The sequence below is a fragment of the Notolabrus celidotus genome, chromosome 10 (assembly GCF_009762535.1).
Source record: "Notolabrus celidotus isolate fNotCel1 chromosome 10, fNotCel1.pri, whole genome shotgun sequence".
In the NCBI taxonomy this organism is placed as follows: domain Eukaryota; kingdom Metazoa; phylum Chordata; class Actinopteri; order Labriformes; family Labridae; genus Notolabrus; species Notolabrus celidotus.
Window position 1 is genome coordinate 32,569,535 of NC_048281.1, and position 26,601 is coordinate 32,596,135.

Sequence of the window (26,601 nt, forward strand, 5' to 3'; positions counted from 1 at the left end):
ATAATGATGCTATTTTTTGATTGGCTGTTGGGTAGCTATATTTAGGGCCCAAGCACCGCTGGTGGCGAAGGCCCTATTGTAACCCTAAGGATTGTTCTTTTTTCTGCCACTTAAAATGCATTTTTGGACCCCTGAACGTGAATGAAAGCGCAGATATTTTTGCAAACTCATCGGGTCTGGTGAAAATTGCAAGTTATTATAGATCTCGCAAAAAAAAATTCAGTAGTGCCCCCTAGAGGTAAAAATAACATGCTACGAATAGAGTTTTGCGAGGAACTATTTTCCCTGGTAGAACTAGCTTATCCATATTATAGCTGTGTTCATGAATCTAACTAGCATATCTACAGTCATGGGTCTTTCTCTCTCTCCTTATGTCTGGGTGTGAGGTGAAGGACCACTTGGAATAATCGGCGTATAGCTTCAGTGACAAAATACTAATTTTGGTCAAAGGCACAGATGGATCCGCTGCTCAGGACCGTTTTGCAGAGACTCATGCCAGCCCTTTCTGCTGGTCACATATCTTACATTTAGAAGTCTTTTTAATCCAGTTTATTTACTCAGTATACCAAGGTTTTCTTTAAGTGCACTGTTATGACCTACAGAGGGAGAAAGGAGTCAAAAAGAAGCCAGGAGCCAGCTTTGTGCAGCTTCTGGTTAAAATACCATACCACTATAAAAAACCTCTCTATGTATTTTATGCTGCTACATTGGTTGCACTGACGGTGTAAAGGACACAGCCCACTTTTTAGATGACCAATATTAAAAGTCTGTCTTATACACTGAATTTAACGGTATTTAAATCTGCACAACGTCGTATGTGTTGACTGTAAAATATTGAGGACGTCAGTGTGGATTAAAGGGATTAAAAACGGCCAAGTCAACCTTTTTTTCAAACAAGCAGCACATTGTGGCACCCTGAAACATACAGCAAGTTCAGATGTTTTCAGGACCCCTCACACCTGGTCCAGCTCTTCTAAAGGTGTCCCTGCAGAGTCCTGATGACCTTCAGAGCTAGCAAATAATAAATACAGTACATCTTGACAGCGTACGTATTTTTCTCTTAAATGAGATTTCTACTGACACCTTTCCAAAGATCCGTTATTTTCCATCACTTTTAAATTTCTAACTTGAATAAGATATAAAACATCTTCATTTTGCCATCATTCTCAGGGCTGTTGTGTATTTTTACAGGCTGTAAACAAACCAGTTAAACAAGGGTTTGATTTTATTATGATTTTATTATGATGATGACAGAATAAACCATAATTAATACCATCAGTAATTGAGTCAAAACATTGAACATTTTTTATCATCAAATAAACTAATAATAAGAACCTTGCGTGTGCTGGTAGGATACTCTGTTAGGATCCTCTCTCTGTCGTTGTCAGCACAAAAGCATGACATTAGTAAGTCAGCCTGTGCTGCAAACCAGGAGGAGGGTCAACCCTGACTCATTTACACGCTAAAGAGGGATAACCACCGTGAGAACCCGAGTCCACCCTGTAGGAAAGAAAAAACGTTCCCCTTGTCCCCAGCCCCTGAGGTTTGGCTGCCCCAGTCGTGTGAGAAGTGATGGTCGGGATTGAAGCTGGCACATCACCCTCTGAGGGGGCTTAGGGGGGGCAGGAGGCCCGGCCCCAGGCGGTCCGCTGCCAGCCGAGGTGAGGGATTGTGGGGGAAAGCAGACATGGCAGCTCCACTTCCTCTCAGGCTCGACGGTGGACGCCAAATTAGAGAGAAAGAGCAGAGCCGTGCCTCATCTGTCAAACTCCTCTCATCTCTCACTCTTTTTGTCTCCTTTATCTCTCCAATCCTTCATCCTCCTACTCTCCCTCCGCTGGGGTTACAGAGCAGAAATACAGTCCAGATGATGGGGGACCACAAGTCATCACAGGGCGGTGGGAGACAACCAGACTTCATCAGGCCTGATAATCAGTTTGAGTCTTGATTATGTCGGCTATTTACGGTGGATATCCATGAAAGGAGCTCTAACTTTGTGCAGCTCTCTTCTGTTTGTGAGCTGATGGTGGTTCAGACGGTCTGAACATTGATCTGTACTATTGCATTTTCAATTCTAGCTTGTCACCCAACATTTGGACGGTTTTAATTTGAGGTTTCTTTAATAAAGATCTTTCTTTTCCAAGTTCGATTTGCTTTGGAAAACAAAATGTTGTATTTTTCTTCTGAGATCGGGCGTAACTTTACAAACAGACATCTGCATTTAAAGCAAAACTAATCCGTGATGTTTTTTGGTGTCTGAAAAATTGTTCCAGACCATTTGTTTGCAGTCTGAGTGGCGTTCACGGACGCTAATACTGTCTTCTTTGTGTCTGTGTGGACGGCACTGAAGCAAAAAGCCTCGGCTGTAGTGCAGTTCCCAAACAGATCCGTCACAGTCCGCTGAAGTTTTAGCATTTTGTTGATCTCTTTTCACAGATTTGCATAAGAATGCAGCTCACAGTCCAGCTGTTGACATCATGCCTCCACTGTAACTCAGATATTGTGTCTCAAATCGCTGTAAACAAAGACCCGCTCACAAGAAGGAAATCTGGGCCTGATTCTCTTCATCGCTGTGATTCCCACCAAAATGAAAAGTCAACAGCAGAACATTAACTTCTTAAATTGTTTTAAAGTAGTTTGTGTTTCTTTCAAGGGTTGTCTGAATCACTAATCGAGCACTGTGGAGGTAATCAATGGTTACATGTTGCAGAGTCTTTCAAAGTTAACACAGCGTTCCCGTCTCTGAGCGGCATGAGCCACGACATTTGTTTGTTAGAATTTGAATGTGTAAAATGATCCTGAATACCAAATAATAATAATAATAATAATAATAATAATAATAACAAAGGTCTTTAAAGAAAGAACATCCTCTACCACATGATGATGAGACCGTGTGGTGGGAGAGAAAACTGTTTTAATAAAGCTGCTGTGGTCAGTCAGAGAGAAAGCTCGACTGCTGACAGGGTTTGAACAACAAGAACAAATTTAAACGTTACACAACCTCTTCACCCAGAATGCAGAGTGTGGTTTTTACTCAGAATGAACTTTAGTCAACGTGAGAATGATTTGTAAAGTAACCAAAGAAATCATTCTCACTTAAGAAAAAAACATGGAGGACTGAAGGACGTACAGAAAATGGGCTTCTTTGGAATCAGACGTTCACTTGATCCGGCTTTTTCCTGCAGAATAAATAACTTTACAAAACATATCTTACTTTTCTTATTTATTTAATCTTAATTTCTTTCTTTTCAAACAGCCATTGGTAAATCTTTAGTATAATTCTGGAAAGCAACATCTGAATTATTATCTCGTTTTGGAGAGGGTGTCACAGTTATCACCTGCCACACCTGCTCAGCCTCTCAGCCCACTACATTTCCACTCCCCTTCGTTTACCTGAACCACACTCTCCTCATTAAGCCAACACAAATCACCTGTTTCTCATTACCTGCTACCAGTATTTAAGTCCCGGTTTCAGCTCACTCAGTGCCAGATTGTTCTCACTGCAAATGCAAGACTCTCCAGCACTTTTCCTCGGACTGATCTCCCGGTTTCGACCCTGCCTGTCCCCGACCTTCCTTCCTCGTTTCTGCCCTGGTAACTACCTCAGCCTTCTGTCCCCGACCAAGAGATTTGCCTGCTCCTCGTCTGTTTCCAGCCTGATCCTCCACACAGCGAAACCAGCATCTCAACAGACATTGTGTGACTGGGTTGGTAAAGACTGTTACCTGCTGTTTCCTCCGGGCTCCAGTGTGCTGCTTTTGGGTTCACCCTCACACCCGTAACAGAGGGGCTCATTGAAATCCATAACATCCCCACAGTCTCACTCTCACTGTACGTAACTTGCACACTTGTTTGTGAATTTGCTGAATCTGGTAAAGAACAGTACGAGCTCTTACTCTTCGTTCTTGCATTGTTGCATGCATTACTTGCATTTCAAACGTCTTTATTACCTCAAGCTGGGAAGTTCTGTGGTACTCTTCAGTCCTCTTTTACTGCAGTTCGTATTTGCTCTACATTGTTTTTGTGACATTTTAATAAAAGCATTCTTTTGGAAATGATCAAATCTGTGTTATAACCAAACAAAATATTTGTGGACAGCTTTTAAAGGTGAAATAATCCTGCAGGAATTAGGGATGGGACATGATTTGCGAATGCAAATTAAAAATTGAAGAATTAATGTGAATATTATCTCATTTTTAAAGTACAATCTTTCATCGTTTTCATCGGTGCCTGGTTGTAATTAGGGATGGGCATACTATTCCACAATCATTGGCATCTATTCCACGATTATTCGAATAATTCAAAAAATTGGAAAATCATCGCCCATCCCTAGTTTTAATACGGTATTCCCGCCAGTCGTCTTGAAGCTGTTTGCTAAACGCATTAAGTGGCTAACAGGAGAAGAAGAATGCTAACTCCATTCAATAGCAAAAGTAGAAGAAAACATTGGCGACAGTCGCTGGAAAATATGGGTTTGGTGGTGTGAGATTCAGAAATGGAGATCACTGCAGAGACCCAGCATGGCTGTAAAACGTAAACATACACGCCACGCTGCTGCATCACAGAAACACCGGTATAAAGGTCGAGACAGACCACCACTGGCAGTGCGATCGCCACACAATCGGACCGTTAACGGGACAGCTGTGTCGTACAGTATTTACTTTTACTGTCTACACCTGCAGAGCAACAAATGTTGTGTTAGTCGCTGTTGTCTCAACTTGGGAGCGTGCCTGTGTTCCCACATTTTGGCATTTATAAGCTCTGCTTCAGCCGAAACCCTTTTCGATCAGCCTGTTTTATTTATTCTTGTAATGATTGTGTTTGTGACGATTTCTGCTGCTGCTGATCAAAATAAAATTACTCATTCATTCATTTACTATAAAGTGCTTCCAAATAATCTTGTGGGAGGATAGGGCTTAAATTGAAGGGAAATGTAGGAACACAAGACCTAATTTTGAAAATGTCCTAGAAATGTGGGAACAGGGATGACCCCCTCAAAACTGTAAGTTTCAAACCTGCAGTCAGAGAGCTGTAGTACGAATAATCACAGAATAAATGCCGGTGATTATCGAATAGTATTTTGGTTTTAAATGCCCATCCCTAGCAGGAATCAGTGAGCGTGCAGCTTACAATCACAGACAGGGAGGGGAAGTTGGGAAGTATTGCAGAGAGGATAATGTGAAAATAATAATGATTATTAAAACACTCAAGTGTAGCTACTCCACAACTTTCTAACATGTACATGGACGTCTAAGAGCTACCAACAGTGACCAGCACTGCTCCTCTCTATCTATCTCTCCTTCTCTCTCTCTCTCAGTCCAGCATATCAACTACAATAAATACTGCTCCGGCCTGCTTCGTGTCTCCCTCACTGCACACACAGCAGAAGAGCCGAACTCCTCTCTGTGGGTCTGGTTTCAATTTCTGGAAAATGAAGAGGTTGTGAAGAAGGAGAGAGGAAACACTCCTGCCTTGTAAATCCATTATTGTCCAGGATATATCCGAAATCCAGCTTTAATAGTTTTGTTTGTGTAGGATCCACTCTCAATCCTCCACTTTATAATCCTATTGGCCGAGCGGGGCTTAGCTGCACAAATAAACACAGTAATGGATCCCTTCACACACACAGCACAACCAAGAGGCAAAGACCGAGCCACCCTTCGACCCAATCTTTTCCAGATGGCACCAATAGATCACATTATTTACCTCGGCTGTGTTCGGGTCTCCAAGGCAACCCTGCTCGACTCTACAATTGTTTCTTCAATGACCCGAATCTTCTGAGTTTTTTCTTACCCGCGTCTTGATTGGCGGAGAATCCGAAGAAGATGGATCTCCTTCTGGGAAGAGGACGCTACTGATGCACAGATGTGGTGTCACTCCAACGCACCTTCTCCAGAGGATGAAACCACCCCGGCTCCCACCTCCACCCATCTGGGTTTCCTTATGATATTCAATCCCAGAGCCTGGCCGTGTGCACTGTGCTCTGATCAGCGCGCATCGTTTCCATTAGCGTAGCTCGCTCCCCTTCAGTCACCCGTGAACTGTGGTGCAATCTTTGGGACTCATTACCCCTCTGCTCAGTGTGGTTACGGATAGTTAGCATCGTTCATGAACCTTAATTGTTTCTCCTTGTCTTCTCCTCATCTCTGGCTGGATGAGGATGAACGCTACAAACTCTCCCCGGCAGGCGGAGACCTCGACACTTGTAAGAAATCTGAAGGTGGTGTATGTAAGTTCAACTCTTCCTCTCTGTTCTGGTTTAGCTGCAGAATCTGTGTCAGGAGATCACCTGTAGTGACACAGAAACACCCTGTTTATGCAGCAGGGAAGGAAAGCTCTCATTTAGTGCTCACATTCAGTTCTAGAGGAAAGTAGCAGGGAGGTGAATCCTACAACAATTTCAGATGCAAGAGATATCCTCAGGCATGGAGTCTGGAAGTTTTTCTGGAAGTTGTTCAGCCTCTCGTGTGCATTGTTGTATTTTGCTCTCCATATAAACTGGACAGCTGCAGCACTATCACAGTGTTTCATTCCAGGGATCTGGATCTCTCTGTTCTTGCCAATCCAAGCTGTCTTCCTCCCCAGGCTTCTTATTTCTGGCTGCACGTCAACCTTCAGGATGTTTGCCTCTTCCATCTTTGCTTTGCAGAGAGGAGGAGGATGCTGAGCTGTGATAATTGTCTGGAAACACATGTGTGTGTGAGTGTGTAGGCTTCAACAGTTTTTTGCATAATGCAGGATTGGAGTTAGGGTTAGCTTTAAGAAAGTAAAGGCGTCTTTTTACCCTGGACGAATCGCCGTTTGGACCGGTGGACCCAGGGTCTAAATTTAGTTCAGGAGTAGATCATCTCCCCCCTAAAAAGCCCCTGCTAGGGGGGTAGTACTTTTCAAAGGTCCCAGGACTTTAAGGGGGCGGGGCCTACAATGCTGAACGTGTCTGATTGGTAGATTAACCGCAGTGTTTTTATTCCGCCCTCTGTCCACAACATCACACACATCTGTGATTCTCTTGATTTCTCTTTCTTTCATTACTTTTTATTTGTTCTATCTTTTTTGTATGTGTGTGTACTTTTCAAAAGAAGAAGCTGTGATTCTCTTGATTTAGCAGCTTGTAACAGTAGTCTTCTCTCAGCCCACCGTGAATGCGTCTCTCCTCCCGGTGTTCCGGTTTTAAAAGTGACCCTGTAAACTGGAGACCTTCAGCTGAACGTGTCAGTGTTTGTGGAGTTTACACAGCTGTTGAAACACAGAGGGAGTTCCTGGGAATGCAAACTAGTTTAGTTTTTATTAAGATTTCAAAATATCCTCATCAGATATTTAATGATCGTCTTAAGACGTTTATGAGGGATGCATCCGGCTGAGAGTCTCCAGTTAACAGGGTCGCCGTTTAAACCAAAACACTGGCTGATCTCTGCCACGGCTTTTTGAGTTCAAAAGGATTTTAAAACCGTTGAAACGTCTTTGCTACTCGCGCTTATCTCCTCTCACGTGTTCATTCATTTGTTGCTTTTTCCATGTTTTTAACCGCAGGCGCAAAGTTTTCACTTTTTTTCATGTTTTTCTGCTTTTGGAGGACAATTTCATATTTGAGGAAAATTATTTTTTTTCCTCAGGCTTCGGGGTCAACTTTTTTGTCAAATGTTTTTTTGTCAAATGTTTTTTTGTCAAATTTTTTTTGTCAACATTTTTTTTTGCAATACAATTTTTTTCAAGATTTTTCTTTTTAAAAAATTTTTTTTTTTCAAATCAATTTTTTTTTCAAAACAATTTTTTTTCAAAACAATTCTTAAATTTTTTTTTTTTTTTTCTATTTTTTTTTTCATTTTTTTTTTTCGAACTTTGTTTAAAACTAATTTTTCTTTTTTTTTTTCTTTTTTTTGTGTGATATATATTTTATAATTTTATTTTATCAATTTTTTTGTCAAATTTTATCTGTCAATTTTTTTAGTCAATCTTTTGAGTCTCCAGTTAACAGGGTCGCCGTTTAAACCAAAACACCGGCTGATCTCTGCCTAGGCCTTTTGAGTTCAAAAGGATTTTAAAGCCGTGTTGAAACGTCTTTGCTACTTGCGCTTATCTCCTCTCACGTGTTGATTCAGTGAATCCATCTGTGATGAAATATAGCACCATCTAAAACAGCGCAAGCTGAGTCTCTTCATGCTAACAGGCTAACTGTTGTGTTGCTCATAATGATACCTGCCTGTCCGTCTGCTTCTATGGTGTCATCTGTGATGAATGGCATTCCTCTTTGTTTTACTGCCCTCTACTGGTCTGGTGGTGTAGTACTTTTATTTTTTATTTTTTTCTCCATACGTCACTGGCCTGATTTACACAATGTACCGGGGACTTCAGCCCGCGGTCAAAACACAGACAACAATGGGGGCACAGGAACCTTTTAGTTCAGGGTGAAGTAGTTCTGGGGGAACTCTCTTGGTCAAAATGCACCTTAAGCAACCAGGAAGTGAGCACAGTGTAGCGTGTAGCAGGTAAAGGGCCAGATATCACTTGGGGGTTGGTGGAGAGCAAAAAGGAGGAGTAATATTTGACTCACATTCACCAGATGGTCAGAAACATGACTCTAGATGAATGCTTGTCTACAGACGTGTAAACTGGAAGCTACAGTATTTACTCACCAGTTAACCTCATCAGCTTTAAAGGTGATACGTTGTCAGTGTGTCATTTGCAGCTAATTTCTGTGACGAAACACGCACACGTTCATCGTATTGAAGCCATAAAAAGCAGCTTTAATGATGTGCAAAGTAACGTGATATTATGTTTTTGTATGTATGAATTTCAAGGTGATTTCCAAACAACATGTGATATTGAAAAAACAATATAAAAATGATGGATATCCCTGAAGATGGAATAGGCAGAGAGAAAATTGAGTGTAATTTATCTCTGTCATGCGTCCTGCGGGCTCAGAACAGCCTCACTCTGTTGATTATTGACAGATTTACTCCAGAACAACATGAACATGTGTTTGCAGTCCTCAGATAAACAAATGCATCAGTGGCGACCTTACAGCTGGACTTATTCAACCTTTTGACAAAGAACACACTGATGAGCCATGTTTCACTCCCTGGTCACTCACTCCGTCCAAATGTGACCGAGAGCGTGTCGATCCACATGCTTCCCGCCTGGAAAAATGTACTCTGACTGTGTGTGTTCGATTCCTGGCTCGACCTCCGCTGTCATATTTCTCTCACTCCACACGTTCCTGTCTTTGTGGCGGAATAAAACTAATAAAACATTGCCGAGAAGTGGCGGCCCACCATTCCCCCCGTCCAGAAAACTCAATTAAAACCAAACAATGAGCAGTTAGTTCACGTTACGGCTCCCTGACACGGATAAATCATCCCGCCAACGACAGAAAGGTGCGTGATTATGTGACATTGAGCTGTTTTGACCAGATGTAAGCCGAAGAAGACGAGGAGGTGGAGGAAGCTGGAAATGCAATTACAATTAATGTGGTCGGGTGGGAGGCCGGTGAGTTTGGACGGTAAGCAGAGGCCCGTCGGTCGGCTCTGCAGATGGTTGCGGGTGCGAATCCCTCGCTGCTGAGGCAGCTGAATAAACCCGGCAGAGGAATGCGGAGGCTGCAGGCAGAACGCAGAGAGAGGTGTTAAGAAGAGGAGCTTTGATTCAGAGGATGTGGGACAGGAGGGTTGGACACAAGTCGACCTCCTTGTTTTATTGAAATCTGTATCTTTATGATTTATTATCCTATTATAAATCATTTTAAGAGAGACATCTGATGGGTGATTCAAACACCAGTGAGCTATTAATCACATTTTAAGTAGCTTACAATAAAGAGATAACTTAATTTCCTCCTCCTCCTGCACATAACATGTTAGTGGTTAATTTTATTATTGAATTTTATCTGTTATATCTTGGCTCGTGTTATTGAACATGCAATGTTTTGTTTTGTTCTTTTATATGTGCAATAAATAAATAAATAAATAAATAAATTTGAAAACATGTAACCTTTAAGAATGTAAAACACACATAAATGTATTTAAATAAGTTGTAAATTTACAGTTTTATACATTTTAAGATTATTTGCATTTAAATTACAAATACTTTATTTTATCAAACTAGTTCAGGGAAAAAAATTAACAGACCAACAACAAACACAGCCAATATGAGACTGACTTAAATTAAATGTTTGATACTACAAGAGCAAATAGATACTTTATATGTTTTGCCATATCCTAAATCAGGTTAATAAGCAGAGATTATTCCAGATTTACATGGTCCTTATTGTTCTTTAGGTTGTTCATAATTCCTTTAGTACCTGAGGAGAGCACAGCTGAATGTGGAGGTTAGAAAAACCAGGTGTTATAAGTGTGGACCCAAAAGCACAACCGGAGGCAGATGAAGCCGTTAAGTGAATTTATTGAACGTGAAAAAAGGGTAGAGGGAAGGGATCCACGGTCCAAGGTGTGAGGAGGGAATCTGAGGAGATGTAAGGGCTTGAGGAGGAGGCTGGTGAGTGAATCCAGGGACAGAGTGAGGCAGCGTGGCAGCGATTGGGCAGTAGCACTGGAGGACAGCAGAGTTAGTCACGGGTGAAAACACACAATGCTGGAAAGCTGGAACAATTGAAAATTCATGAGAGAACTCTGGAGAACGGGCTGAAATACCAGATGCAGGAATAATCTGGCACTGGAGAAGCCTCACAGCAGGGCTTAAATGCATATAATAGGAATATTTATTCTGTTACATTTATCACTCATACATTTTTGGCGTATCAGTGCCTCGTGTACACACAGAGGCTTGAGTCTTCAAAGCAGGCAGCCTGGGTGTTCGATTCCTCCCTGCAGCACTTTGCCTCATGTCATCCCCTACTCTCTTACTCTCTAAGTTTCCTACCCTGTCCACTTTCCTGTCCTTGCAATAAAGGCATAAAAGCCCCAAAATAACCTCTAAAAAAAAAGTGCAGTGGCGCACCATGATAGAGTAAGAAACACTGAAAATTAGAGCCTGTTAAAAAAGAGACAAGAGGAAAATTTTACTGCTCAAGGCTTTCTCTTCTAAGTCTCTGGAGACAAAATTGAGATTCTCACTTTAGCCTCATTCAAGTTTCAAATTGTTCTCATTGGTTTCTCATCAGTTTCTCCTAAAATTCACTAGGAGAAATAGTTGAGACCATGACATGAGTCTTATTTGAGACTTAATTGAGAGATCTCATTTTGGCCTTTTTGTCTTTATTTGACAGGACAGCTGAAGAGAGACAGGAAATGTGGGGAGTAGTGAGAGACCCCTGCGACGAGGACTGTAGCCTCTGTATGTGGGGCGCTTAGACCGCTAGGCCAACAGCGCCCACAAGAATCCACCCCTTTAATTGTAATAATCTGGCTAAATCTGGTCGGCCCTTTTGCGGCCCATATTTTAAATAAATGGTCTGTCATACATGTTGTATGAAATCTCTATCTTTTGCAATTTCTCTCAAATTCGCTAAATCTTTGTGAAGTTGTTTTGTTCCAAACAGACTTGTAAAGGATTGACCATAATGTGAAGTCAAAGAAGAGATCCTTTGACATCTAAATAGCTGATCTTTCAAGTGGTTCAAATGTTTTAATGAGAATTGTAAGTTTGTGGACAATTACATTGAAATGTTAATTTTGCAGGGCACTATAAATGTTCATGAAAAGATGAGCTCAGGCTCTTTCTTTGCTCCATCTGAGCTCAACTTGAGACACAAAAAATTGAGTCTGACAAAAACAAATGGATGAGGTTAGATTGAGACGATTGAGAGAGCTCCCTGATTTCTCCACCTGAGCTCAAAAGGAGTCACAACACTTGAGAAATACCTGAGAATCATTTCAGATTCTGACCAGATCTCCTTTTGAACTGAAAGGGAGACTAAGCTGAGACTTTTTGCACTTTTTTTTTTCTAGAGGCAAGAATGAGAAACAGGAGACATAAGCTATAGTTTCATTTTGCTTTCAAACAGATCTCATTGTTGTCTAGGAGACATAAATGAAACACTTTTGAGATCTCCTCTCTAAATTTATTTTCCTATGGGATGTCATCCCCTACTCTCGTACTCTCTAAGTTTCCTACTCTGTCCACTTTCCTGTCCTCGCAGTAAAGGCGTAAAAGCCCCAGAATAACCTCTAAAAGAAGGTGCAGTGGCTCACCATGATAGAGTGAGAAACACTGAAAATTAGAGCCTGTTGAAAAAGAGAGCAATGGCGAGAAAGGAATGGAAACGGAGACATGAATACACGACAAGAATAAATGTAAAACATCCTTACCTACACATCATGACATCACGCACAGTCCAAAACTTTCTTTTATAATCATGCCATTATGGTGCAATATTTTAAAGGTTTTTGTAAGTCATTAACTGCAGGTGGTGATTGGAGTGATCTGGTGCAGGTGTGAAGGTGCAGGTGGAGCCGCCTAATCTCTGTGAGGAAGAGAGAGACTCCACACAAGAAAACAACTTGCAAAAATGCCAACTTAAAAGCCAAAAACATGTTGCAATCACAACACTGAAGTTATAACATTAGTGCAAATACTCCCCTCTCTCATTCTGTGTGGATGCAGGACATGAAATTACTCCAGGATAAAATTAGCAGTTAGAATCATGCAATTAAGTAATGTGTTCTCCTTACAGTTGCAAAGACCTTTCCACCACAGATGTGTAAATAATAAACAGCAGAGTGCAGGAAGTTAAGACAAAACAACAAGTAACGCAGCAGGACATGTTTGCATTGCTCTTTTAAGAACATTCGTCATTGCACACACACACTCTGTCACTGTCACGCTGCAGACATTTTTCACCTAATTATTGGCTTTCGGGTTCGGTCCTGAAATAGCCGCCTCACACCAGCCATCCAGGGAAAATCCAAATGAGTCCGACACCAAAGCCAGAGTGCAGCACCAAGGTCTGCCGCTGAGGAGAAAGAGACACAAATGAGAGGAAGTCACTGACGGATGACATATAATTACACCGATGAGGAACGTCTTGATGTAACTCTATCTCTTTTTAATCATGTATCTGTTCAGAGACAAGTCTGTGGAGGCTGTTGTGTCTCCTCTCGGCAAAGGAAAGTAAACAAGTCTTTTCAAGGATTCAGAGTTTTTCTCACCACAAGAATAAAGTCAGACTTCTGGACTTTGATAGTGAAGTCTTGTTTGCTCAAATTCAAAGAAATACATATGTAAATTATTGCACAAAGGAGGATAAGTCTTGATGAGATACACTCAAAATGTGCTTTCAAAATGCAAAATGTTTGAACGAACACAAACTTAGTAAATTTGGTCTTTTGTTTATGTCTTAATAAAAGTGATTTGTGATTTGTGAACATGCTGGATCTGGGGATTTTCAGCTAACTTTAAATTACAGTAAATATCCAGATATTAAAATCTTTTGCTTTCCAGTATAATAAGCCTATAAGCTAGTGTGGAGTTTCATTCATCCCAAAATGTCTTTTCTTGTCAGATGATTGATGTTATATTGCAACACATCTTTCCAGGAGTTCATATTTGCTGCAGAGCCTGGACTGTAGTTCCTTCACTCTGCCTTCATTCTCTTGCAGCTCAGTGTTTTGGTAAACCTGATCAAGGCAGCGTGTTTGTTACTGTGTTCGCTGCTCCTGCAGGATTTTACCCAGCAGCAGTGTGAAGCGGATCTTCTCAATGCTGCTGCAGCTGGGGAGCAAACACATCATGCATATGTGCAAGCACACTTATATGTACATTTACTGTCTGCATGGGTTTAATACACACACAGAGATATAGTAGAAATATTTATTCTTTTGCATTTATCACTCATGATGTTTGGCGTAGTAGTTCAATCGCATGTCCCCAGACTATAAAGAGGCTTGAGTCCTTAAAGCAGGCCGCCTGGGTGCTCGATTCCTCCCTGCAGCCCTTTGCCTCATGTCATCCCCTACTCTCTTTCTCCCTGTTGCCTACTCTGTCTACTTTCTACGGTGGCCCTGAAGGACAAAACAAATTAATAAAAGATGAAACACTTTTACAAAGTTGGAGAAGAATTTACATTTTTGAAAACATTTTTACATTTAATAAAACAAAATTACATCAGCAAAACACTTTTACCAAGGCCAAAACAAATTAACATTTAAGAAAACAAATTTACAAAAGATGAAACACTTTTACAAAGTTGGAGACAATTTTACAAACGATGGAACACTTTTACCGTTAAATCTGACTCCTTTTAGCCTGACTCCGTTTAGCCTGAGGCGATGTGGTCTGAGGCTGTTTCATCTGAATTCTGACACATGATGACGGTGTTCTGGAGACATGATGCTTTTTCATCTGGCACCTCACTCTGAGACCCAAGTATGTCCTAATATGTAAACCATGTCCATCTCCGTTTGGTTTCTCTCCATCAAAACAAACCAAATGACCCCTCACTCGATCACTTCAGGGTCACTTCCTGTATTTGGTACAATCCCTTTCCGTAAAAATGAAATGTTAATTTGTTTCAGAAATGGTAAAAGTGTTTTACTGATGTATTTTTGTTTTATAAAATGTAAAAAGTTTTCCAAAATGTAAATTTGTCTCCAACTTTGTAAAAGTGTTTCATCTTTTGTAAATTTGTTTTGTCCTTCAAGGCCACCGTAACTTTCCTGTCGTGCAATAAAGACATAAAATCCCCAAAATGAACTTTAATAAAAAACATGGAGACGTGGACGAGGAGTCAAACCATTAAAGAGTGAGAAACACTGAAAAAAAGTATAAAAACAAGGACATAAAGACACAAATAAATGTAAAAAATATTTACCTACACAGAATGACATCACGCACATTTAATGCAAAAGTAATATTTTTTCTAATAATGCCATTATGATGCAATAATATAAGATTTAGTTATTAAGTCGTTCATTTGACCTCCAGTTTTCCACCCTCTGTATTTTTTAACAAATTATGACTTTCTCAAATTACTTGCATTCTCTGTTATTACTCATTTTTAAAGGTCATGTTTCTGCAACCTTTGTTCCTCACATCACTGACTGTTTATTATCAACAACATGTGAAACCACAAGAACAAAAATGTGCATTACTTTAAGAATGGAAATACTTGTTCTAGTCTTCCTCTTATAGGTAACAAAACTCCTGCTTTGCACATGAACCATATAATAATGATATTTTATTACCCTGCCGTTTTGTAGAAATGATTCTATGAAGTTGAGGGGATGAGAAAAATAAATATTGAGAAAGAGCTTTGTGTAAAATAAAATACAAAACCAAATAAAATACAAAACCAAAGAAAATACAAAAATCAAAAAAAAAAAATACTCAAAGTTCATGTTCAGCCTCTTTATTCTTTATGCTTTAGTAATCTCCCTTTCCTGTTTTCCCTCTTTGACATATTAAATATTGGCTCTCCATATTTTTCTCTTCTAATATAAATTCAGTTAAAGCGGTTTAGTCTTGCATGACTCCCGGGACTTGTATGTACGGTTCCACACACCTAGTCACACTCTCATGCACACAAACACACTCCAGCAGGAAATTGTACACACACTTCCTTTTCATTCACAAACACAAACATGGAGGAACTCACAGCGGTGTCTCTCTGCTCCACGCTGCATGCGAGGCGGTTTGGCTGAATTGTAAATGAAACTGAGTCGACCCGGTGGGAAGATGGCCGGCGGTTCCAGCTGCATGACTTCAGTAAAACAATCCTCCGTCACACACACTGCGGATCTGACGTGCTGACAGCAGTGATGAGGCCTTGAAACAGATATTACACATCTATTACACATGTGAGCAGACCCGTGCACATGCACTGAAACACACACTTTACATGTGGGCTATCACCGGGCCTGTCTCGTCCTCACATAAAAACACACACATGGGGAAAGAGAGGAAGAATAGAAATGCTCTGTTTTTTTGGGTTAAATGGAAAATGGTTTAGTGTAAGTGCAGCCAGAATAAATGTACCTGATTAGGAACGTCTTCAGTTACATTACAACCATACAGAAAATCACATTAAAAGAACAGTTTGTGGTAAGTTTCATAATTTTTGTGGGTAATTCCATCCAGAAATCATCAAGCAGTGATGTTTTTCACATGAATTAAGAGGGGACCTTTATTTGAACCTGCAGATTATCAGAGACAGACCTTTACTGAATTACATCCCTGAGTTTCTGATCTTCTTGTGCTTTCATTTTTTGCTGTAGCTGCAGAAAGTCTCAGAATATTTGAGTTATTTACACCTCCACGTAACCACCATGCTTGTTACTCTGCTGCTTGTTAGGTCAGTGTTGCAGTGTTTAAAGTGTTACGCCACGGTCAATTACAGATGCATTACATTAAAAGCCCCCCAGTGTCTCTGCAGGTGAAGGTCTGGCCACCTGCAGGGAAAGCAAATGTAATCCAGATAGCACCTACAGTACCAGTCAAAAGTTTGGACACCTTCTCATTTAATGTTTGTATTTATTTTAATTATTGTAAACACAGTAGATTAATACCAAAGACATCAAAACTATGAAAGAACATATATGAAATTATTGAATGAACCGAAAAGTGTTAAACAAAGCAGAATATGTTTTATATTTTAGATTCTGTAAAGTAGTCCCCTTTTTCCTTCATGACAGCTTTGCACACTCTTGGTATTCTCTCAGTCTGCTTCATGAAGTGGTCTCCTGGAATGGTTTCTAATTAACATGAGCCTTGTCAAGAGTTCATTTGTAGAATGACTTGCCTTCTTAATGTGTTTGAGACAATCAGTTGTGTTGTTCAGAGGTAGGGTTAGTACACAGTGGATAGCTCATTTTGACTACTGTTGTAATCCAGATTATGGCAAAACCAGATTATTTCATAGTTTTGATGTCTTCAGTATTAATCTACAATGTTGAGAATAATTAAAATAAATAAAAACCATTGAATGAGAAGGTGTGTCCAAACTTTTGACTGGTGGTATAAATGTGGTAAAGGCTCGTCTCTGATAATCTGCAGGTTCAAGTAAAGTTTCTCTCTTAATTCATGGGAAAAACAACAACAAACTACTTGATCATTTCTGGATGGAATTACCCACAAAATTATGAAACTTGCCACATCTAATCATAAGCATCATCATTATAAGGCAAGTATATGTCACATCTGGGATCATTGGTTCACTCATGCTGCTCTTGCTGTTTCAGTCCCATCAATAAGGAAGACAAACAAAGTTAGGGAACAGCATGAATCAGCCAAAAACATCTGAAAAAGTTTCTCTTTCAGTCAGATTTTTTTTTATGACTTTCAATTTTTATATTACAAAAACAAAACAGTGGTAATATATGACACACATCTGTTTGTTACAAATGATCCCAACTCCACCCCCACACAAAACCTTAACCAAGAGGGTTCAGCAGGTGCTATCTTCTACAGGGGCTCAGCATATACAGGAACATAAAAATAATAAGATCCAATTTACATAAAAAATAAAAAAACAAGACAAAACAATTTTAATTTTCACACTTGATCTTCATTCTGGTCTGTTAATCTCATCAAGATACACGCCCCACTTCAGAGGAATTTTTTTAATGTTTACTGGTTTTTTTTTTTTTTAATCAATAATATCATTGCTGGTTTCTTGAGCCATAATTTTATAAACACACCTTATTCTTACAGACTTGGGTCTAATGGGGCCATCTGCAAACATACCTGGAAAGACCTGGAAAATTAATTAATTATCAAAAACAATTTTACAATGTTTTACTTGTTTATTTATTATTTGTTAAGTTTATTTTTAGTTATGTTTTATGCATTATTGCCTTTATTGGATATGAAAGCTTGAGAGAGACAGGACATATGGTGAGTAGAGAGTGAGGGGAAGACATGAAGCAAATGGTAGAGGGCGGGAGTCGAACCTGCAACCACTGCAACAAGGACTACAGCCTCTGTATATGGGGCGCACACTTAGACCACGAGACCAATGGCGCCCTGCACAACTGTTTTTTAACAGAGAGGTCCCCCTTTACATTAAAACACAAAGACATAAATGTGTACTACAGCAATCATTTATTTTACACATCCATCAACTGTTTTTATACTCTGAGTTCTTCAAAATGTCTACATCAAAAAATGTCATTTAACTACATTATTCCAGATATTTCAATATTAGGTCGTCTTTGGTGAACTGTTCTTTATTCTCCCTCCCTTTGATGCGACCATCATCCTGTAATTCCTGACCATAATGGACAAAACCCTCTTCAAAGATTCACATACACTATGTTTGCAGAACCAGATGTAAGCCCGAAGTCCTCCTCAGCGTGAGCTATTTCAGTCCACCATTAAATCTGCAATGGTAAAAAACGAAACGTCCCACTCTGATAGTGGGAGGTTCGGAGTTTTACTCCCACTTGCAAAGAGATGCAGTTTCACTTCTGCACTCTGTGAATGTGGGTGGTGTCATTGTGGTTATAAAACCAGATCAAACGATCGTGATAGTTGTGTGAGAAAAAAAGAGCGTCTCATAAGCATCACCATCCATCCACCCGTCCTGTCAGAGTGACCTCCCTGCAGGCTGCTCTGGATTAAAACATCAAATGTCAAAAAACAAGACGTCGCCAACAAATAAGAAGTCAGTTTTTAAATGTGGGAGTCGAAGGTGTCGTGTGTCGTGAGCTTCCATCTGGAGCGGCTTCCTCAGACAGAAGAGAGTTTTAAATCTGTGTGTAGAGCAAACAGCATCGACCTCACCTTCACTCCTTCCTGCCTTTAAATGAGAGTAAATTAGGTGTGATAATGTTGCGGCTGTTTTTAGTGGCTGCTGAGAACACACACACACACACACACACACACACACACACACACACACACACACACACACACACACACACACTCGTACACTTCCGACAGGCTGCTGATGTTTGGGCAGACAGTTTATTCAGTGTTCTGACTCATAATCAGTCATCAAGTTCAAGGAGAAGTAGGCGTGATGTGTAAACACGAACACACACACACACACACACACACACACACACACACACACACACACACACACACACACACACACACACTGAGTGAACTACAGGGTCATATTTGGACGTCAGGATTTACTTTGGACCGTGGAGCCGCTCTTTAATGATGAAATCATTTATTTGTTCACGTTTTTTCAACTCTGTGTGAGAACACATCTGTAGTGGCGCCAGCTTCACACTTCCATGTGCGAGTGTATTTTGAGTTGAGGTTCAAAGCTTTACCTGTTTGATTTGTACACTAACTCTAACATCTCGTCTCCCTCAGGTACTGATGCTGTGCTTGGCCAGTTTTGCGTTGAAGTTCACAGAAAGAACAAGATTCACAGATAAGAGTACTAATGTCAAACAGGAACAGACTTTGAAATGTAAATACTGATTCATTGAAACATGAAAGTAGTAATATTAAACATGTTATAATAACATAACCTCAGGTATTGTAAGGTAAAGTTGCTTTGTAAAAATAACATTGATTTATGAAGAAACATCTGCCTGCAGTGACGGGAGCTGAGCTGAAAATCATTCGTGCCACCGCCAACATTAACTCTGCATTTGGCTGAGGCAGGTGCTAATTTCATTCCCTGCTAATGTCTTTTCATTTTGAGGTGATTTTTCTGGCTGAAATTAGTCTGGCTCAGGATTTATTAGCTGTAACTTGTGAGCCACTTGAAATGAGCTGGATAGAAACTCTGACATGTTTTCATCTGAGTTCTTTTGGTCAGAGGAACCTGTAATGTAGGATCCTTGATATCATGTTTATCCTCCTCAGTTAATGAAACATGCAGGAAACTTTACATAAAAGGAGCAGCATTGTTTTGTATTTCATAGAAAATATAGATAGAATAGAATGTACTTTATTAATTCCTAAGGGATTTGGTGAGTTCCTGTCTGTTGGAAATCTCAGGTGTAAAAGAATGAAGCCATGAACGCTATTTCTTTGAATGTCCACTTGATGCTACCTCCAAAAACCAAAGAGAGCCAATCACCCCATCTTCAAATCTCCATTCAAACAGTAGAATTATACATGTTGATGCTTTTGGTCTCCATTCCTCATTTCATTAATCCAAACACCTAAGCAGGAAGTGATTTCTTTCATACTTGTCTGTTTTAATTGTATAAAAATGAATAGGCATAATGCAGAATTAAGGGTGTGACCATAGAGTGTATAATAAATGGACCTGGTATCCGTGACGACACCCATATGTTCCTGAAGCACTGTTTTGAAGCCAATCGTCAGTGGGTGCCATATTGGAAATACTGAACTCAACCTAACTTCTGTTAAGCTAGTGTGAGGTAAAGAGGCGGGCCTTTAGTCTCTTTTCACTAACAGCTACAGGGTGTCCGCCTGTCAATCAAGTCAGCCACGCCCTTATTTGGGCAAAACTTGTAAGTTTAATATCTTTGAAAATGTTGAGTTATAAAAATGTGCTGATAGAGAAATGAGCTCCTCAAACCTAAACATTTTTTTATTGAACCAGGCTGTAAACATGTTTATTTCTGCTGTAAAGATCGTTTTCTTTGAATGGGTGTGTATGTGGTTTCCTGTGTTACTACAGCCAGCCTCTAGTGGACGCTCGATGAACTGCAGTTTTTGGCACTTCAGCATGGGCTTCATATTTTAAGACTGGAGGTTGCCGCTTGGGTATGACTGATTAAGTCAGCTGGAGTCAGCACTTCAGATATGGCAACGGCCATCTTTGGGCTTCAGAAACCAACGGTTAGAGAGGGGGTATCATGTTCATCTTTCAGGCCTCAATGATCACTCTGATACCTCTGTTATAGCTTTAATGATTTACAGCTCAAACAATCTTTATTTACCTCAGGCTGGTGTCTTTGAAAGCCCTCATTTTAGCTACTGTCTCTTTAAGGGCCTGCCAACACTCCAGAACCAAGAACTCTGGAAGCCTCCTCAGCTGTTGCCATGCTACAAAGTCACGCTTCTCTCTTTAAAATGACAAATTATGAGATATCTACCCCAAATGTGACCTGACAAGTTAGAAGAGGAACGAAATACAGACCCTTGTGACAAAGTGTTTGGGCTGTGTTACTTAAATTATGCTCAATATAATTTAATCTTAGTGTGTTTACATACATAATTGAGTGACTAGTGTACTGTTCATGTGTGCTGTAGAAGGCTACAGCAAGAAACCGCTACCTCTTTTATCTTTATGTCATTAAAATGCCTGAATAAATCTGTAGAGAGGCTCGGAGGAAAGGCAGAATCTAAGAAACAGATGAAAGGAAAAAAAGGCCAAAAAGTGTCACTTTGAAAAGTAGTACTCATTATTCTCACTCATATGAAATAAGAGGATGACCAAATCAAAAAACATCTGACTTTGGGAAAAGCTCAGTCTTGAGGAATTACACAACAGGCAAAACAAGGGGAACTGTCAAATCATCTGCGTGACTCCTCTTTCCTTTAGTCGTCTTTTGGGGAGGGGGGTATGGGAGAAAAGGAGAGCAGGGTCAGGATTTGAAGAGACAGTCATTATTTTTCATGTCACAGTGAATAAATGAGCGCTGTCAAGCTGACTAATGAGGCTCTGTGCTGCGGTGGAATCAGGAGAAAGTCTCCGTCTGCTGATGTCAGTCACTTGGAGATGGACCCTCCAGCGCTGATGGATCGTAGGGTCTGCTTCTGATTACATGCAGCGCTGGAATCCACTCATCCCTCCATCCTTTTGTTGGTTTGGAAACGAGTAATAAACACACACACACAGCAGACATTTATGTATTCACAAACACACACACACACACTGCAGTCTTCATCAGTTCTGACACTTTCTCCAGATCAGCCAGAGGCTCTGTGCCTAAACGCTGCAAACAAACAACCCATCCCATATTGAGCTAACCCCCTCATGCTGGCTTTAAAGAACTCTAACAACATAAAATATGCTCATTTGTAAGTTCTATCTCCAGAAGTACTCCCATTAGACTTTTATTTTGTGTTACTTCTCTGTGATCATCTCAGAGGAGGGACGTCTTGGGACTGTAACTCTCACAAACACAACAGCTGTTGCGCAAAAATGGAACTAATGAGTAGAAATGATCACAGCAGTTATAACGCAGTGTGAGGTGTTGGTTCATCTGAAATACAAATAACATGTTTGTCATCTTTCCTCTGAACTTATATCACACTGGCTTCTACATACAGTATGTAAGTTAAAGTCAAATAAACTTCCTTAAATTAAAACCAAGTGTTTTCAGCTATGACCCTTTTTAAAGCTCCTGTAAGGAACTTCTAGTTTGTGTTGCTTTTGGCGCCCCCTGTGGACAAAGTGGTTCCTCTTACTTCTTTGCTGACTTTGTCCTGTACAAAAATCTCCTCCTTCTTCTCTCAACAGTCAACACATTTCATTGTATTTGCTGTGGAAAATATCGATACCAGCAGCTCCTGCAGTGTCAAACTACACATCTAACTCAAACTTTAATACGCCTGTCTAGTTATTTCCTGAAGCTAAAATGGAATCTTGACAAGCTTACCTGCCTGTTTAAAACCAACCTGTGTACCTGCACACTCCACAGACATGTTTCCAGTGAGCTTGTTGCATTAGGAAGGCAGAAGGTCACAGATGGCGATGAAAATGTGCTGCACACCTCTCCTCAATGCTGCATCATGGACTCATCCAGTATTAAGAGTGTGAATTAATTCATTGAACGCTGGCTGTGGAGAAAAAACTAAAGTGAAAAGCTGGAATTTTGTTTGATATTTTAGAAATCTAGCTTCCTCGAGTCTTGCTGGTTCCTCCTGTGTTACCTATCCAAGCTTTAACTGGGATCCTAAAAACACTCCCATGTTTAAAAAAGTGAACAATCAAACAGTTTGTACAGTGCTTCAAACATTTATTTAAACTAAATGAAATAAAATAGAAACAATAATTATAACTGGAACATTTTGACAACATTATTACTGAAGCCGATGAAGTGTCAGTTTGATTCTGAGCTGCACCCTGTCTGCCCCCCCACCTCTGTCCTGTCATCGCTACAACAGGCACAGAGACAAGGTGCTGAAACAGACCGCCTCCCTGAGGGACCCCCACAGCCCCCACTGCAACCCCTACACACACACACACACACACACACAGTCCGCTGATCGACAGGTTACAGAGACTCCTCACATTAACTTAAACTCTGATTCAATCATTTCTGTCATCCTGTGACTTTTTCTTCATTCGCATCACCTGTGGACTGTTTCCATGTAAAAATCAAGCTATCATCAGCTTCTTAAACATTCATGACCAGTGGATAAACCTTTTCTTTCTCCTTTAGATCATTAAATGTGTATTTTAAACTTTACATGGTAGAAATATTCTGTTTTTATGACAATAGATGATCCAAGAGGAGAAAACCCAGCTTCTCTCTGTGTCTCTGTTTGTTGATGATCTGTCGTCTTTGCTGCACCGGCTGACCTTTGACATGTTGGTGTCTGAGCTTAACCAGATAAAAACATTCATTTTCTGGTCGTCTGTTGAAGACTCCTGAAGGTAAAGAGACCACCAGGGTCCACCTGATGAAAATTATTCATGCTGACATGTGTGCTCTAGGGCTCGACATACTGGGGTGTGATGCATGAATACTTGATGAAAATAACAAGCTAGTTTGTAATTCAATCCCAATTTCACAAGCGCTAAGTCATGCAAGTCTGCTGCAGGGTGAGGAACGTTTATCACACCCAGGCTCATTTCATTGCTGGTGCTGATAGAAACTGAGAAACTACATATACTTTAAGATATATAAAGGCTGGGTTGATGATTTTATACTTTATTTCAATGTCACACCAAACTAGAGCCTTGCAACTTTTCCAACCTTCTTCTAAAATGCACATTTTCTCAATCATTGGTTAATTCTTCATCCAATCTTTGGCTCACATTTTTTAGACCAGGAACTGAAAGGTGGCTTGTTCTAGCAACATCACCCACAGATGAGTGGTTTCATTTGTACAGCTGCCCGAATGCTCTTGGGCAAGACATCAAACTCTAAATCTGCTCTGAAGGTATGCACTGCAAGCCATCATGCATTCCACCCTTTCTTTTGAAATGCACTTCCAGGATCTAATCTATGTGTAACCACGAGATAAAGATGCAACAACTCATATCAGTTGCCTTTATATTGTAGTAAATCTTTATCTTTCAGCCCAGCACTGATACATGATGTAAGGGAGAATAAATGGTTAGCAGGTTTTTATGGGAAATAGAATCCTGACAGGGTGAGACAAGACCCCGACGCAAAACAGCTTATTTCTGTTACGGCTTGAGCAAAGGACTAGGACCCAAATGCAGAGTACAGGGAAAAAGTATTTATTAAGCAAAAACCAAGGTTCAACAAAAAGCACCTTGCGGGTAAAAACAACTGAGAAAAAGTACAAAACTAGGAGTAACACAAAATCACCCAAAAGGGGAAAAAGGTTCTATCAAAAACTCACAAACAAAAACTAGGAATCAATCCTCTGGAAACAACTCGAGATAAGTAAACAGAAAAGCGTGGCTTGAATCTCCTCAGGAGCAAGGCTACAACGGGACATGGAGCATGCGGCTAGAGGAATAATCTGGCACTGGAGGAGTGTTTGGTGGTGGCTTAAGAAGCCACTGCTGATGAGCAGATCAGGGACAGGTGTGCCTGATGAGCCTCACTGCTGAGGAGACCGGCCCCGCCCCTACCCATGCAACATGCAGGCAGAGAGAGAGAGAGGGTTAGGGCAAATCACACAACAAATCAGGACCATAACAATTACCCGGCTACTAACTTAAAATACAAACACGTCACTTACTAACATTTATTAAAAGATTATTCAAACAGACTATTTTAAAAAATAGTCCCAGTGATTCCTCTTAAGTGATCGTTCCATGGTGATGGATTCTTCTCTGTCTGTTGCGATGGATTGAACATGAAACTGTCCTCATTCAGCTCTCCTTCTTCTCTGAGCTCTGCGGTTCACACACCTTTAAAAAGAAACTAATGTCACCACTTTGAACCCTGCTGCTGTCATCCTAAAGTTTCTCTCACCTGCTCCGCTCCTTGATCATATTGATGGATAGGATCCAAGATGTAAACATCCGTAGCCTGCCGAGTTAGCATGCGAAACTAGATTTTTAGTCACATTGTTTGATGCTAACGGAAGCTAACGGTTTTACCTCACCTTACGGTCTGTGGTGTCAACAAGTAGAAGCTGTGTCTGAACTCTTTTCTGCAGATTGATTTGACATGACGTGTGATCAGTTTGCCTCTGGTGTTGCTGATGTTAGTGAAAGTTAATAATCATTGTCAAGGGGTTTTGACCAATCAGAATGAAGCATCTTACACAACCGAAGATCAGTAAGATAGCTGTGTAGTAACCTCATTTATTAGATACACTGTTCATTTCAAGGTGATTAATCTGATCATTTAATTACTGGTCTCATTAAGGGATATCCTCACACTGATGAAGAATGTAACGTAGGATAATCTGCAGTTTTGTCCATAACGTAATATAAAAGGAACAACGGCCTCAGTAGAATATTTCTCTGCTCTTATATGGACGATTTTTTCTTACCTGAGCCTTCACAGACGGACTGAAGGAGGTTCACTTCTGCAGAAACACACATGCAAATCCCATGCATGCACTGGTATGCACCCACACACTGACCAGACAAACACACACTGTTTCTCACACATGCACAGTCACACAGATTAGTAATGAAATCCAGACTCTCCTCAGGGAAGCAAACATTGCTTTACACAAAATACTCTGTCCTCAGTGTTTATTATGCTTGCAGAGGCTTCCCGCTCTGCGAACAGCGGGCCGGTGAGGGAGTGACGCTGCAGGCTGTGTGCGGTCGAGCCGACAATTCAATCACTGACACGTACTCTGCGCTGCTCGGCATCACACTTTATTATGTTTTTGTCCCTCCGGCTAAAGTCTCAAACCATCCAGAGATCGAACCGTCTGTCCGTCCGTCTGTCCGGGCACTTGCTCTTGTGTTTCTCCTTCTCAACCCCAGCCTGTCTGATTTATCCATCATTCATTTCATCTGTCTATTCATCCATCACTGTCTGTTTGTCAAGGTGTCTCTCTATCATTCTGCAAGCTGTCCATTCATCCATCCATCCATCCATCCATCCATCTGTCCGTCCACTTGGGTGGTGGACGTCCCGCGGACTCCGAATGCCTGCAGTGTCAGAGAGGAGATCCCATCTTTCAGCATCAGGATCCAGAGTCCAGAAAACACACACTCATCTCTGGCCCCTCACTCAGCAGACCCCCACCCCAGCATCCCATCATGCTTTGCCTGGCTGTATTATGACAGGTGTAGTGTAGGTTGCCACCAGTTGGACTTTCCAGCGACTCTCAGAGGGCCTCCTGCAGAGTCGCCTCGGTGAGAGAAGTGAGATTAATATACATGTTTACATGCTCTGTGCGAGTTCAGGATTTAGTATTGTGTTCAATGTGATTAATCTAAGAGTTTAACTATATTTAAATCCAGAGACACAAGTGATGTATTAATACAAGTACCGGAACATGACTTGACAGAAGGTTTTTGGCACTGGGACTCTACAGTGAAATTACTGTAACCAAAGGACTTTGGCTCTGAGCAGGAGCAAGACAGATCCTGCCTCGAGTCCAGACCCTGGTGGTGGTGGTGGCTGGCGACTATGCTTGGACGCAATGGATGACGAA

At 40.7% G+C, this 26,601-nt stretch overlaps 1 protein-coding gene across 3 annotated transcripts in view; it reads left to right on the forward strand.

Moving 5' to 3' along the window:
• The window catches only part of wars2 (tryptophanyl tRNA synthetase 2, mitochondrial), a 102,091-nt gene that overhangs the window by 33,681 nt on the left and 41,809 nt on the right, over positions 1-26,601 (forward strand). Inside the window, exon 3 of one of the 3 annotated variants that reach the window (XM_034693529.1) lies at positions 25,989-26,299. The exons of the other annotated variants lie outside the window; for them this stretch is intronic. The gene's annotated coding sequence lies outside the window, so the exon portion shown is untranslated. The remainder of the gene's footprint in view (positions 1-25,988; positions 26,300-26,601) is intronic. 3 annotated transcript variants of the gene reach the window in all.